This window comes from Erinaceus europaeus, chromosome 3 (assembly GCF_950295315.1).
Source record: "Erinaceus europaeus chromosome 3, mEriEur2.1, whole genome shotgun sequence".
Classification (NCBI taxonomy): Eukaryota; Metazoa; Chordata; class Mammalia; order Eulipotyphla; family Erinaceidae; genus Erinaceus; species Erinaceus europaeus.
In genome coordinates, this window is record NC_080164.1 from 156,536,812 (window position 1) to 156,552,720 (window position 15,909).

A 15,909-nucleotide genomic window follows, 5' to 3' on the forward strand; every position below is an offset into this window, starting at 1 on the left:
CCCAGTAACTTCTCTGTGTGTCAGGTCCTGTTCTAGGCACTTTAGACATATTAATGCATTTAACTCTGGCCCACACCCCTGGATATTCATGATACTATCACTCCTGTTGAACAGATGAGGAAACTAAGACACCAATAAATGAATTCAGTGAAAAAAATTTTTTTTAAAAAGGAATTCAGTGTGTTTTCCAAAATCCTTAAAGTCCTAAGTGTCTAGAGAGCAGCTTTTAAGCAATGCTATTTCGGGAAAGAAAAAATAATGATGGGGGAGAATGACCTGAATCTCCACCCATAAATATTTTTGAGGGTGCAATAACCCAACAGCTTCATGCTTTACCACTTTACTCTACAAAACTGCATTTTGTTTATATGATAGTACATCAATTGTCCATACCATGTCTAAGTCAGTGTAATTATAGGCTTGTTCTTCTATAAACATCAGTATAGTTAAGCTAAAGATACCAACTATAATTGTAACCATGACTATTAGCTCTACAAACCAGCAATGGTTTTAAGAGACTCTTGGGGAACAGCTTCAAAGAAAGACTAGAAACCAAGTTGTCTTATTAGTTTTTTTTTTTTTTAATCCAAAGAAGAAACAGAATTTGTTTTAGTAGAATGACTTTAGCTTCAAACAAAAATGGAAGAAGAACATTTTTCATGGGGCCATCACTCTGTGAGATGAAGCTGATGAATCCCTGACTATGTTAGAGGGCCTGATACTAACCTAAATTGTTGCTAGTAACGATATAGTGATATTTAGGATTTTTTTTTTTGCCTCCAGGGTTATTGTTGGGGCTCGGTGCCTGCACTATGAATCCACTGCTCCTGGAGGCCATTTTTTCCATTTATTGCTAATGTTATTGCTGTTGTTGACAGAGAGAAATTGAGAGAGGACTGACTGGAAGACAGAGAGGGAGAGAGAAAGATAGACACCTGCAGACCTGCTTCACCACTTGTGAAGCGACCCCCACCCTTGCAGGTTGGGAGCCAGGGCTCAAACCATGATCTTCATGTAGGTCCTTGCGCTTCGCATTATGTGCGCTTAACCCACTGCATTACCGCCTCGCCCCACATAGTGATATTTCAAGCATCTGTATATAAAACTACTTCATATAAGTTCATCCAAGTCTTCTTAGATAACTCTGTTGAAAGTTCTAGTCTCTAAAAGACAGAGAAGGTGGTGGTGGTGGTGGTGGTGGTGGTGGTGGTGGTGGTGATGGGCAATGAAGTTGGACCAGTGTCTATGCAGCCTTCCATGAGCACTAGTCTTGCATGTGTGTGAACTCGATAATTAAGTCAATGTTGAGCTGAGGATCATGCCACCTTAGCACACCTGAACTGGGGCCACAACTCCAAGATCTAGAATAGCTACAGACCACATCCCTGGAAAGGGACACACCCAAAAAGTAGAGCCTGGACCTGCACACTGAGTTTGGTGTGTTATTCAATAAGGGTGTCTAACCAGGGAAGCAAGTCCTCCCAAGGAAGCTTGTCCACTGGTCAAGCTGTAGAGCCCAGAGGCAATAAAAGGTATTTCTTTTCTAATCTGAGCAAATGTGCTGTATAACAGCATCCTCGGAGAGGAGGAAACACTATAGAGTCAACTTGACCTAAGGGGGGTGGGGCAAAATGCCCCATGGAGGCACAGAAGACAGGATCTATGTCTTGGACTATCTTTTTTCCCTTCCTTTCTTTCTTTTGTTCCTTCTTCCCCCACCCCCCACTCCTTGGAGGGATTAATGATTTACAGTTGACAGTAAGATACAGTAGTTTGTACAAGTCTAACATTTCTCAGTTTTCCACATAACAATTCAACCCCTCTGGGAGTCGGGCTGTAGCGCAGCGGGTTAAGCGCAGGTGGCGCAAAGCACAAGGACCGGCATAAGGATCCCGGTTGGAACCCCGGCTCCCCACCTGCAGGGGAGTCGCTTCACAGGCGGTGAAGCAGGTCTGCAGGTGTCTATCTTTCTCTCCTCCTCTCTGACTTCCCCTCCTCTCTCCATTTCTCTCTGTCCTATCCAACAACAACAACAACAATAATAACTACAACAATAAAACAACAAGGGCAACAAAAAGGGAATAAATAAAAAAATATATTAAAAAAAAAAAACAATTCAACCCCTCTAGGTCCTCCTCTGCCATCATGTTCCAGGACCTGAACCCTCCCCTACCTCCATCCCAGAGTCTTTTACTTTGGTGCAACACACCAACTTGGAGTTATCTTTATAATGTCCCTGCCCCTGGAGTGAGAGTTTCAGAATAATGTTTACTTCTGGAATCTGCCGCCTTCCCTCGGGAGGCCTCTCTGTATGTTTTCCTCGTGTGATACCTCTCTCCCAAAGCATACAATTCCCTTCTAGAGAGTTTTCCTGCTAATGATGATGGATAACCAGAGAGCAACTGCAGGGCACCATCTGGTAAATTCTGTAGGATGAATGTCCTCCAAACAGAAAGATATAAATCTGCAGTAACTTAACTGAGTAATTTAAACATATTAGAGAGAGATGGAGGGAACCTAGGACCGTGGAGCCTCAGGCATGAGGGTTTGTTTGTGTAACCATTATGCTGTCTACCCCTGCCCTGAAATACTTTTACTTTTTTATTGTTGTTGTAGTTATTATTGTTGTTGTCATTGATGTTGTTGTTGTTGGATACGACAGAGAGAAATGGAGAGAGGAGGGGAAGACAGAGAGGGGTAGAGAAAGACAGACACCTGCAGACCTGCTTCGCCGCCTGTGAAGCGACTCCTCTGCAGGTGCAGAGCCGGGGGTTTATGCCAGTTCTTGCACTTGGCACCATGTGTGCTTAACCCACTGTGCTACCGCCCGACCCCCAAAAAATGTTTTTAAGTATCTGTAACTATCCTCCCAATTCCTGTCCCACCGTCAGGATTCCTGGACTCCATAAACTTTGCAAGTATAGTTATCTGTTGGATTTTGCACCCCTGCAGCTTGTGTGTAGTGGATGTTCAGCTAGAGCTTACTCAGTTTAATTGAACCTCACCATCTGTGGTGAAGCTAAATAAGAACGTTCTTGATTGTGACAAAAATAAATTATCTTTTAAGATTCAAAATAGATAATTCACTCACTTAGCACTAATAGACTCAAAAGAAAAGGAAGTTCACATATCATATCTATGAAGCAGATTACACAACACTCTGAATTTACATCAGTTTATTTTAAGAACCATGCACATGCATTTTTTTTTTTTTATAAACCAGCGCTGCTTACCTCAGGCTTATGACAGTACTGGGAATTGAACCTGGGAGTCAGAGTCTCAGGCATGAAAGCTGTTTGCACAACTATTTTCTGCTGTCTCCTCAGTCTACACATGTCTTTTCTCTTTTTTCCCCAGAGATCAGTAGTTGATCTTTTCTCAAATAAGATTAAAATCTAGAGCCCTCAAAATTCTTTGGGATACTTTTCTTCTTTTGAACTTTTTCACTTATTAGATGCATGTTTCCAGTCCAGAAACAAAGGGGGAGGGTGACAACTAGGGAAACAGTTAAGCAGATAGAGCAAGCACAAGATTTGCACGTGTGGAACCCTGGCTCAGCTCCTAGCACTGCACATGGTGTTCTGGTCTCTCTATCTCCCTTTCAATTTAGAACATAAATATTCTTGGGCCAGGCACTGGTGCACGTGGTTGAGCATACACATTGTCATGTATAAAGTATCGGGTTTGAGCCTCCACTCCTCACATCAGGGTCGGGGGGTGGGGGGGATGCTTCACAAGTGGTAAAGTAGGTCTGCTGGTGTGTTTCTCTCAACTTCTCTATCTCCCCCACTCCCAATTTTTCTCCATCCTATTGAATAAAATGGAAAACCAAAGAGAGAGAGAGAGAGAGAACACAATGATTGCCGCCAGTGGTGGATTTGTAGTGCTGGCATCAAGTCCCAGTAATATCCCTTCTTCTTCTAGCGTTTGCCCTTGAACCGTAGCCAGTCAACAGCGTCAGGTTGAGCCTGATGTAAAGTTTCGAGACCTCCTTTGAATCTGGAGAGGTGGCAGTCATTGACTATGTGGGTCATAGTCTGTCTGTAGCCGCAGGGGCATTTCGGGTCATCTCTGGCTCCCCAGAGATGGAACATAGCAGCGCACCGGCCATGACCTGTTCCATAGCAATTGAGGAGGGCCCAATCATAATGTGCAAGATCAAAGCCAGGTTGACGCTTGCAGGGGTCTGTGATGAGGTGTTTGTTCTTTACCTCAGCTGACTGCCAACTCTGTTTCCAAGAGACTGGAACAGAGAAGTTCAGTGTAGGCATAGGGGACCAGATTGGGTGACGAGACGTCAAGCGTTGGACAGGGTGGGCAAAGATATCCGCGTATATAGGTCCGGTCGAGAGTAGACGTGGGAAATGAACTTAGATGATGCCACATCCCGACGAATATCTGGCGGGGTGATGTTGCTAAGAACTGGCAGCCATGGAACCTGATGGTGCTAAATAACTAAATAAATCAGAAAACAGGGCAGGGGAGAATGAGTCTTCAGCCTCCAGCTAGAAATCATCTTTTGCACATCTTTTCTCCCTGATGTTGACATTTTTGACAAGGAAAGTATCATCCAAAACTTTAAAGGAAAAGTTACCTTACAATCATGTTGGATTATGTTCACTGACTTTTTTCTGCTCAGCTTTGGTTTATGGTGGTGTAGGAGTTTGAACCTGGGACCTTAAAGCCTCAAGCATGAAAATCTCTTGGCATAACCATTATACTGTCTCCCCTACCCCCGTTCACTGACATTTAAAAATGTTATGTCTACCAGAATATAGTAAGAACTTTCAAAAGTTTACATCACACATCTGTAAAAAAATGATAGCATTGTTTATGAATTAGTTGATAAAGTGTACACTTATACATCTTGGTTTAAGGATACTGATAAAAATTGCAAGGCTACTTTAAAAACTATGATAGCATATGTGGAAAGTTATGCATGTATTGTATTTCACTGTCGACTATAAGTCATTAATCCCCCAATAAACAAATTAAAAAAAAAAGAAAAGAAAGAAAGAAAACTATGGTAGCTATCCGAGGAGATGGAAGAAGTGGAGTGGACGGGTGGAAGGTTTCATTTGGTGTGATGGCATAGGAACTTTGGGGTGTGTGTGTGTGTGTGTGTGTGTGTGTGTGTGTGTGTAACTATATGACACTACACTCCTGAAATCTTATAATACTGTAAGTCAGTATCAAATCAATAATAATAATAAAGTAAGGCTGGCCTGTCAAAGGAAATATAGAAACCCTCGGTGGTGACATTAGTATGTTCACTACTGAAAGCATAAGGGCCAAAGGAGAGAAACCTAGAACCTTTAGAGTAATTTTTCTTCCTTCAGAAAGCATAAATTATATATATAGTTTTCCAATGAAAAGCCATCTCTTTTTTCTTCCTGCTTTTTATTGTACATGCCATTTATCATGAACATTCCTGAGAAAATAAAAATCCAGAATCTCATGGAAGGAGAGAAGCAAGACCAGATTTTAGAAGTTCAAATGTCAGAAATCAGACTTTGGGAACAAAAATCATGTGGATGTGACATGTATTCACTGGCACGTGCAAACTCAACCCTGGCTGTTTTCTTTAAGCTTGTGCATGCCATTAGGCAGGGCATCAGAATTTAAATATAATTTGGGGGTTGAAGTTAAACATCATGGAAGTAGCACAGAGCAAATATAGGCTCCAAGCCACTCTGGCTAAGGGAACCATCTTCAAATGCTCCTTGGTCTTTTTTTTTTTTTTTTCTGGGGGGTGCTGGTAACAGCATTGTTTCTATTAATCTATATTCAGCAACTATATCTACTGAGAAGCAGATACAAAGCTATGCAGGTTTAATAGGAGAGATAGAGAGAGAGAGAGAGAGAGAGAGAGAGAGCTGATAATACTAGGAACTGGCTAAATTATAGTGTAGCCAGATATATTAATAGTTCAGAGAGCAGCAAGGGTCATTTTGTCAGTGGGGAGATTTTTTAAACTAGATCCAAATGTTTTCTCAGGGGAAAAGAAAAGTTTAGCCATCCATCTCAAGTTCTCCAGAGGTTCTTGAGAGTTCACAGCACCTCCTCTTCTGATCTGCCTCCAGCTCCCTGGGCCATGAATGCTGGCCCTCCTCACCGTCCTGTTTCCTCTCTGTCCTTACCACTCACTCACCCCTTCTCCAGCCCCTGCGTGCAGACAGCGCCTTTCCTTTGACTTCAGCTAATCATACGCACATGTGTAGTATGACAGTGATGGGTATTTAGGGACATCTGCAAGGTGGGAGGACAAGCAAGATATTTTGCTGCAACACAATACATCCTAGCAGCTAAAAAGGAGCAACTGCCCAGCCTGCCCTTCTTAGAAGATATTAAAAGCAGGAATTTCACTCAGAGTATAGAGCTCACTGGTAGAACATATGCTTCATATATGTAAAGTTTAGAGTTCAGCCCCCAGCACGAGAGAGAGAGAGAGAGAGAGAGAGAGAGAGATGCAGAGGAAAGGAGGAGAGGGAGGGAAATTTCTCTCTGTCCTTAGCTTCCCATCCTGTTGCAGCCTGGTTTTCTCTAAAACCACTGTTAATAGTATCTTATTTCCTTTAGAACTTTTTTGCTTTAAAAGATTTTATTTATTTTATTAATGAGAAAGATAGGAGGAGAGAGAGAAAGGACCAGACATCACTCTGGTACATGTGCTGCTGGGGATTGCACTCGGGCCCTCATGCTTGAGAACCTAGTTCCTTAACCACTGCGCCACCTCCCGGACCACAGAGCTGTTTTTTTTTTTTTTTTTTTTTAGTATTTATTTATCCCCTTTTGTTGCACTTGTTTTATTGTTGTAGTTATTATTGTTGCTATTGATGTCGTTGTTGGATAGGACAGAGAGAAATGGAGAGAGGAGGGGAAGACAGAGGGGGAGAGAAAGACAGACACCTGCAGACCTGCTTCACCGCCTGTGAAGCGACTCCCCTGCAGGTGGGGAGCCGGGGCCTCGAACTGGGATCCTTATGCCGGTCCTTGCACTTTGCACCACGTGCGCTTAACCCGCTGCGCTACCACCCGACTCCCTAGAACTTTTTTTTGTTAATTTTGTTCTTCTTGTCTACCCCCACCCAGTTTTATTGGGATGTATTCAACTTATAGCACTATGTGAGTTTAAAATGCATAATCTGTCCATTTCTTTCACTTATTTACTGCACAATGGCTGCCATCTGAATTCCCATCTCGTCGCACAATTACTGTTGCTTTTTTTTTTTTTTTTGAAGTAAGAACAGTTAAGATCAACATTCTCAGCAACTTTCAAATGTTATGATGTAGTTGTATGAACTGCAATTAGCATGCTATACCCTAGGTTCAAGAACCTACTCCTCTCCTAACTGGGAGCTTATACTCCTAGATCAGCACACCCCTGCTCCCCCCACACTCCCTGTTTCAGTCCTGCTAAGGAGCTGTTGCGGTGAATTGGGGATTTTTCAGATTCCATGTTGTCACAAAGAGCAGATGTCCTTCTTTGTCACAGCTGAATAATATTCCTGTGCGTGTGTTCGTACATGCATGAGCACACACATGCTTGCGGATATACACAACTTCTTCTCCTGCTCCTCCTCCCCTTTCTGTGGCTCAGTGCTGGCACTGAACGAATCCATCACTTTTGGTGGCTGGTTTTATGTTTTTGTTTTTTTCTTTCTACTTTATTTTTATTTGACAGGACAGAACTTGAGAAGGAAGAGGAGATAGAGAGGTGGTGAAAAAGACACCTCCAGCCCTACTCATGAAGTATACTCCGGGCTGGTGAGGAGCCAGGGCTCTATCTCCAATCCTTTAGCATGGTGATAGGAGCACTTAGCCAAGTGCACCACCCAGCCCCCTACACAACTTCTTTATTCATCTGTTTACACTTATGTAAAAAGTCCTTGTGTAGTCATATTAGTTTGCCTTTTGTTTTTCTTTTTCCTTCCCCATCAGGATAAATTTCTCTGGCTAAGTCATGGTTTTGTCCTGAGATACCACTCTTTTCTCGTCATCCTTCTAATGCTTAGTCTGTCTTCATCAGATATTAGTGGCAGACAAGACTTTAAAATCTATAGTTGTCTTCTTTGGCTTTTATTTTTTTAATATTTTATTTATTTATTACTGGACAGAGACAGAGAAATTTAAAGAGGAAGGGGAGATAGAGAGGGAAAGCAAGTTCACTATAGTGAATTTGCTGCAGTAAATAAACACAGGAGTAAATTTACCTCTGAGATTCTGTCTTCATTTCTTTTATGTGTGTGTATAAATACACACACACACACACACACACACACACACATATCCAACGGTAGTATGATTTTTGGTGTTTTCCAAAATAGCTCCATGAATTTACAAAGTACCCTTTCTCTACTTAATCCCAAGCACTTGTTATCTCTTGTCTTTTTTAGGGCATTTTAAGAGGTGTAAGGTTGATACCTACTGTGGTTTTTAATTTGCATTTCTCTGATTATTATTTTTTTTCTTTTTTTTTTCTTTTCTTTTCTTTTCTTTCTTTATTTTTTTTATTTATTCCCTTTTGTTGCCCTTGTTGTTTTATTGTTGTAGTTATTATTGTTGTGGTCATTGTTGGATAGGACAGAGAGAAATGGAGAGAGGAGGGGAAGACAGAGAGGAGGAGAGAAAGATAGACACCTGCAGACGTGCTTCACCGCCTGTGAAGTGACTCCCCTGCAGGTGGGGAGCTGGGGCTTGAACCGGGATCCTTATGCCGGTCCTTGTGCTTTGCGCCACCTGCGCTTAACCCGCTGCGCTACAGCCCGACTCCCTTCCCTGATTATTAATGGTGTTAAACACCACTGACTTGTCTATTTATTTATTTAGGTAGGTAGTTATTTACCAGGGCTCTATGCAACTCTGGCCGCTGAGGATTGAACCTGAGAACTGGGAACCTCAGGCATGAAAATCTTTAGCAAAACAGTTGTGCTATCTTCTAGTCATTAAGCATCTTTTGATAAACCTCTACCATCTGTATGTCTTTGGGGGAAAAACACTATTCTGACTCTGTTCATTGTGAATCAGATGCTTAGGTTTTTTTGCTACTAAGTTGTGAAAGTTCTTGACAAATGTTGAATGTTCTACCTTGACAATACAAATATTGTCTCCCAGTCCTATTCATCTTGTTGATGGTTTCTTCTGTTGTGCAGATGGTTTTTAGTTTGATTAGTCCACTGTGCTTATTTTTTGCTTTTGTTGATTTAGAGTCTTGTTTGTTTCTTATGCTGAGCAGATTAGATATTTCTAAGTTACTCAGCCCTGCCTGGCTCTCTTTTCACAACCAAAATGGCTCATCAAGCTAAACAAAGATGATGCTGTCACCTTAAAAGCAGCTTCGCCATAATGATGAAACTAGAACTTTCACTTCCCCCTGCAGCACTGAACTGTGCACTTGCCAAAAAAAGATGCAGCCCTACTAACATAAAAAGTCTAAACTATATCCATATGTGTGTGTGTGTGTGTGTGTGTGTGTGTGTGTGTGTGTGTGTGTGTGTGTGAAGTGCTACATAAAAAAGAAAGAAAAGCAAGGAAAAGGGAAGAAAAAGAAAGATAGGAAGGAAGAGAGGGAGAAATTGAGAGTGGGGAAATAGCACAGGAATTGACACAACAAACTTTAATGCCTGAAGCACCAGAGATCCTGGGTTTAAATACCAACACCACCATAAAACACAGCTGAGCATATGCTGGTTGGGAAATAAGGAAGGAAGGAAGGAAGGAAGGAAGGAAGGAAGGAAGGAAGGAAGGAAGGAAGGAAGGAAGAGAGGGAGGGAAAGAAGGAAGGAAGGGAAATGGTAGAAACAAATATATGAAACATTCACAAAAGTAATAAAATGTAATGGTGTGTGTGTGTGTGTATGCTTGCCATTTCAGTCTAGGAAGTAAGATTAAGGAAGAATTTTTAATTTTTTTTTAAATACTTATTTTCATGAAAGAAAGAAATGTCAGCTCACTGCTCAGCTCTAGTATATGGTGGTGCTAGGACTTCAACCTGGGATCTCTGAAGCCTCAAGTATGCAAGACCAGTGCATAACCACTGGGCTATCTTCCCATCAAGGAGAACTTTTATTTATTTATTTTCCTTGAGTCGAGCATTGCTCAGCTCTGGCTTATACTAGTGGCAGGGATTGAGCCTGGGCATGAGAGTCTGTTGCATAGTCACTATGCTATTTCCCAAGCTAAATGTTTTAGAATTCTTATTCCCCATATGAGAACTTTAAAATTTTATTTCTTAGGGAGTGTGGTAGCACAGAGGGTTAAGCACAGGTGGCGCAAAGTGCAAGGACCAGAGGAAGGATCCTGGTTTGAGCCCTGGCTCCCCACCTGCAGGGGAGTCACTTCACAAGCGGTGAAGCAGGTCTGCAGGTGTCTTTCTCTCCCCCTCTCTGTCTTCCCCTCCTCTCTCCATTTCTCTGTCCTATCCAACAACGACGACGACATCAATAACAACAATAATAATTACAACAATAAAAAAACAAGAGCAACAAAAGGAAATAAAGTTTTTAAAAATATTTATTTATTTATTCCCTTTTGTTGCCCATGTTGTTTGATTGTTGTAGTTATTGATGTTGTCGTTGTTAGGTAGGACAGAGAGAAATGGAGAGAGGAGGGGAAGACAGAGAGGGGGAGAGAATGATAGACACCTGCAGACCTGCTTCACTGCCTGTGAAGAGACTCCCCTACAGGTGGGGAGTCGGGGGCTCAAACCGGGATCCTTAAGCCAGTCCTTGCACTTTGCACCACCTGCGCTTAACCCGCTGCGCTACAGCCCGACTCCCATAAATAAAGTTTCTTAAAATAATTTATTTTTTAGATTCAAATTAATACCTCTATAACTACAAGTTTCACTAACAGTAGAGCAGTGCCGCAGGTGTCTTTCTTTCTATTTCTCTCAGTCCCTATCAAAGGAGACGGAGGGGGGCGGTGAGGAAGAGGAGGAAGGAGAAAAAAAAATGGCCATCAATAATGGTGGAGTTGTAGTGTAGGCACCAAGTCCCAGCGATAACCTTGCTGACAAAACAAAAAGAGAGAGGAGGCAGGCAGGCAGGCTCAAGTCACAGCTGAAAGGACTTAACTTACATACCAGTTTCTCAATAGTAAAGACTAAAGGCTGTTCAACATTCATGAAATCTTTCCCACACACATCACCAATAAATACCAAAAGAACGTTGTGTTCATAAAAACCAAGGAAGACGGTGTCAGGCAGTGGCACACCAGGTTAAGTACACACATTACAGTGTACAAGGACACAGGTTCAAGCCCCTGGTCCCCACCTGCAGGTAAAAGCTTCATGAGTGGTGAAGCAGAGCTGCAAGTGTCTTTCTTTGTCTCTTTCCCTCTCTATCTCTCCTTCCTCTTTAAATTTCTCTATGTCTCTATCCAATAATAAAAATAAAATATGGGCGCTGGGTGGTGGCAGTGGGTTAAGCCCACATGGCGTGAAGCACAGGAACCGGCCTAAGGATCCCGGTTTGAGCCCCCGGCTCCCCACCTATGGGGCAGGGAGGCGGGAAGAGGTCCCTTCACCCACAGTGAAGCAGGTCTGCAGGTGTCTGTCTTTCTCTCCCCATCTCTGTCTTCCTGTCCTCTCTTCATTTCTCTCTGTCCTATCCAACAACAATAATAACAAAAATACCACTACTAATAATGATAACAGTAACGATAAACAACAAGGGCAACAAAAGGGGAAAAAAATAGCCTCTAGGAGCTACTATTTCCAGGAGCAGATTTATGGTGATGGCACAGTGCTCCAGCAATAACCCTGGAAGCAAAATACATAAATTAATTAATTAATTTAATTAAACTAAATTAAATAAAAGCCAGGGGGTCGGGTGGTAGTGCAGCGGGTTAAGGGCACGTGGCACAAAGCGCAAGGACCAGCGTAAGGACCCCAGTTAGAGCCCCTGGCTCCCCACCTGCAGGGGAGTCGCTTCACAGGCAGAGAAGCAGGTCTGCAGGTGTCTATCTTCCTCTCTCCCCCCTCTGTCTTCCCCTCCTCTCTCAATTTCTCTCTGTCCTATCCAACAACAACAACAACAATAATATTAACAACGATAGACAACAAGGGCAACAAAAGGGAAAAAATAGCCTCCAGGAGCAGTGGATTCGTAGTGCAGGCACCAAGCCCCAGCAATAACCCTGGAGGCAAAATAAATAAAAGTAAAAAATAAATAAAAGCCAAAGAAGACAACTATAGATTTTAAAGACTTGTCTGCCACTAATATCTGATGAAGACAGACTAAGCATTAGAAGGATGATGAGAAAAGGGTGGTATCTCAGGACAAAACCATGACTTAGCCAGAGAAATTTATCCTGATGGGGAAGGAAAAAGAAAAACAAAAGGCAAACTAATATGACTACACAAGGACTTTTCAAATGGACTTGGTTTAAAAAAACCAAAACCAAGAGGCAGTAGATACCTAAGAATGAATACAAAAAGGTAACACTTATTCATTCATTCATAAAATACCACGTATGAACCAGGTAAAGTGTGGGGTTCGGAAGTCTGATATGTACAAGACAAACAAGAAACCCTGCTTTCTTGGAACATAGGCAAAGGAGTGGATGGAAAACAAGGTATCATACGAACATATGAGATCATTTCAGATGGTGATGGGTGTTATGAAGGCATTAAAATCAGATGAAGTGACAGTGATTGGCGTGGGGTTCTTATGACAGGGTGGTCAGCAGATGAGGTGTGAACTGTGTCCATAATCTACAAGGCAGCTGGATCAAGAACTGGGAGCAGAGTTTGCCAGGCAGAGGCAACAGCAAAGGCAAAGATCCTGTGTGAAGAATAAGGTTGTCGTGTTTTAGGAACATAATCGACAGAGGTGCTGGGGTCCACTAAGCACTGGAAGAGTGTGAGACAAAAGACCCACATGGCAGGCCCCAGCAAAGATAAGGGACTTTAGTTTAGCACACAGAGAAGCTACTAAAGGCATCCTATGCAGGCAAGTGGCAGCAACTGGTCTGTTTTCCAAAGATGGTCCTGCGTGCTAGCTTGACTGAGAGAAGAAGCAAGAATAATGGAAACAAAGAACAATTAGGAAGCTGTCCAAATGAAAGATGATGGAACCCTGAGCTCAGAATCAGCCATGGATTCAGAGAAGTGGCAGGTATGAAATGGGTATTGAATAATTTGGATGAAAGCACAACAGAAATCCAGGAGGATGCCTAGATTTTGACAAAAGCAGCTGTTAAAAAGAGCTGCTGAGGAATGGGGAAGCAACAGGTAGATGTGGAGCAGAATCAAGGGTTTGTTTTAACCACAGTGAGTTTTAGAAGCCTAATTAAATCAAGTAAAGAACTCAAGCTAGCAAGTGAATAGACAAGTCTGAGAGTCACTGGCGAGGTTAAAGCGGTGATCACCACTATGAAGTGGTGATCAGCTCTCTGAAACTGGGTGAGTTCAGCTGGAAAGAATCTCTGGGAGAGAAATGCAGAAGAACGATATCAACTGGGGGAATGTAAGATTCAGAACTGGAAAGGGGAGGAAAAGAAAGACGACTGGGTTCAAAGCATCACTAAAGTAGGAGGGAAATCACAGAGAGTGTGATTTCTACCAAAGTCAAGAAGGGAGAGTGTTTTAAGATAAACACTCTTACCAACTATGTCCAAAGCTACTAAGAAACTGGATAAGAGAAATAGAAAGAAGGGATCATTGGCTTCCATAAGCTTGGAGTGACTGGTGACATAATGAGTTGTTACAGAGGAATGATCAGGACAGAAGCCCAGCTGGTAAAGGCTGCAGAAAGCAAATGACTGGAGGTGAAGGCAGTCACCATGACAACGCACAAAACCAGAGTAGGAAATTGGTCCAGTAAGTGGAGTGGCTAGAATGGATAAGAGGTTAGAAAAGGGGTTGTTTTCTAAAATGGGAGATATCAAGATATATATTTTTATAAGATCGAGCAGAACCAGGTTAGGCATTATATTTTGTATTATTTTTCATGTCATTCCTTAGAAATTAATCAGGCCAGCAACAAGAAGTCAGAATTCAACTGATTTTCCCTTTTATTAGAGACCAATAGATGATTAAAAACCCCTCCAGGGATTCAGAGGGGAAAGTGATCAGAAGACATCAACACAGCTTCGTGGAGATCAAGCCATTCACTGTATATGATATTTACAGAGCAAGAGACTTCTTAGTTTTGTTTACTTCAAAAACCCTCCTAATTGGCCTCTCTCATCAGTCTCTCCTTCCTTTACTCCATCCTCCACTACAAAATTTGAAAATAAATCCTAGTATTTCACTTTCCCCAACCAATTCCTCAGGTAGCACCCTTAAAGAGAATATCCAGCCTCCTTAGCAAAGCATGCAAAGCCTCTACTTTCTGCCTCATTTTCCTGACAAGAAAAAGAGGAAAGAGTGTTATCTATTTCAGAATATTCCCAACTCCTGACAACAGGACGCTTTCCACCATAATAAACACTTAGAATTAAAAAGCAAGCTGTATTTTTGAGGTTTGGCTGTTGTTGGTTTATTTATTTTTTACCAGAGCATGGTTAAGCTCCAGCTTCTAGTGGTGCTGGGAATTGAACCTGGAATCTCTAGTACTTCAGGTAGTCTTTCTGCATAACCACTATCTTCCCAGGCTGTAGTTTCAATGTGACTTTTTCAGAGGAAACCTGATAAATTTTATCACTAATAATTAGAAAGAAGCAACGAAAAAGATGGTATATATATATATATATATCCTATAGTGACTTCTGTGATAAATGTTGGAGTGTTTGTTTTTACAAAAGACTCTCCAGGTAAAGTCTAGTTCAATGCTGACCAGCAGGAAGAGGATGCTAGCTACATATGTGCTCAATGATTTTAAATTTTCTAGTCAACACATTAAAGAAGGTAAAACTGCAGCCTGTGAGGTGTCACACTGGCTCAGCTCTGGACTCAGCCTGAGGTCTTGAGTCCCATCTCTGGTATCGCATGTGCCAGAGTGATGCTCCGGTTCACTTTCTTCTCCACTCCCCATAAATAATTAATAAAACTGTTAAAAAGAAGAGAAGTAGACTTAATTTTAGTATTTTATTTAACTCAATAGAACCAACAGATTATCATCTCAACTGACTTGTAATCAATATAGAAAATTAAGATATTTAAATTCTTTTCTTAACCCTTCCAAATCGACTATGTCTGACATCTCAAGTCAGACCAGCTACACAGCATGTGCTCAAGAGTCACACTGTCTCCTAAATGGCTAGAAACAGACCTTATATAGTAGAAGTAAATTTCAGGTTCAAGATGCATGTAATGTCAATTCTTTTTATTATTTTTTAATATTTATTTATTCCCTTTTATTGCCTTGTTTTACTGTTGTAGTTATTATTGTTGTTGTCATCATTGTTGGATAGGACAGAGAAAAATTGAGAGAGAAGGGGAAGACAGAGGAGGAGAGAGAAAGATAGACACCTGCAGGCCTGTTTCACCGCTTGTGAAGCGACTCCCCTGCAGGTGGGGAGCTAGGGGCTCGAACCGGGATCCTTGTGCCTGTCCTTGTGCTTTGTGCCACCTGCACTTAACCCTCTGCAGTACCACCCAACTCCCGTAATGTCTATTCTTAGGAGTAGGTTTATATGAAAAATAATGATCCAGTTCAATGCACGCAGTGAGCGCAGCAAAGCGATACAAAAGCTATCAATAAAGAGACAACATTTTGGGTATTTTTTTCTTTATTGGGGGGGATTAATGGTTTACAGTCAACAGTAAAATATAGTAGTTTGTACAAGTCTAACATTTCTCAGTTTTCCACATAACAATTCAACCCCCTCTAGGTCTTCTTCTGCCAGCATGTTCCAGGACCTGAACCCTCCCCCGACCCACCCACCCCAGAGTCTTTTACTTTGGTGCAATACACCAAACCTAGTCCAAGTTCTGCTTTGTGTTTACTTATTTGTGAGATTCTT

At 41.9% G+C, this 15,909-nt stretch overlaps 1 protein-coding gene across 4 annotated transcripts in view; it reads right to left on the reverse strand.

The window, feature by feature from the left end:
- Positions 1–15,909, reverse strand: part of TBC1D1 (TBC1 domain family member 1) — a 272,373-nt gene that overhangs the window by 230,512 nt on the left and 25,952 nt on the right. The gene's annotated exons all lie outside the window — the stretch shown is intronic.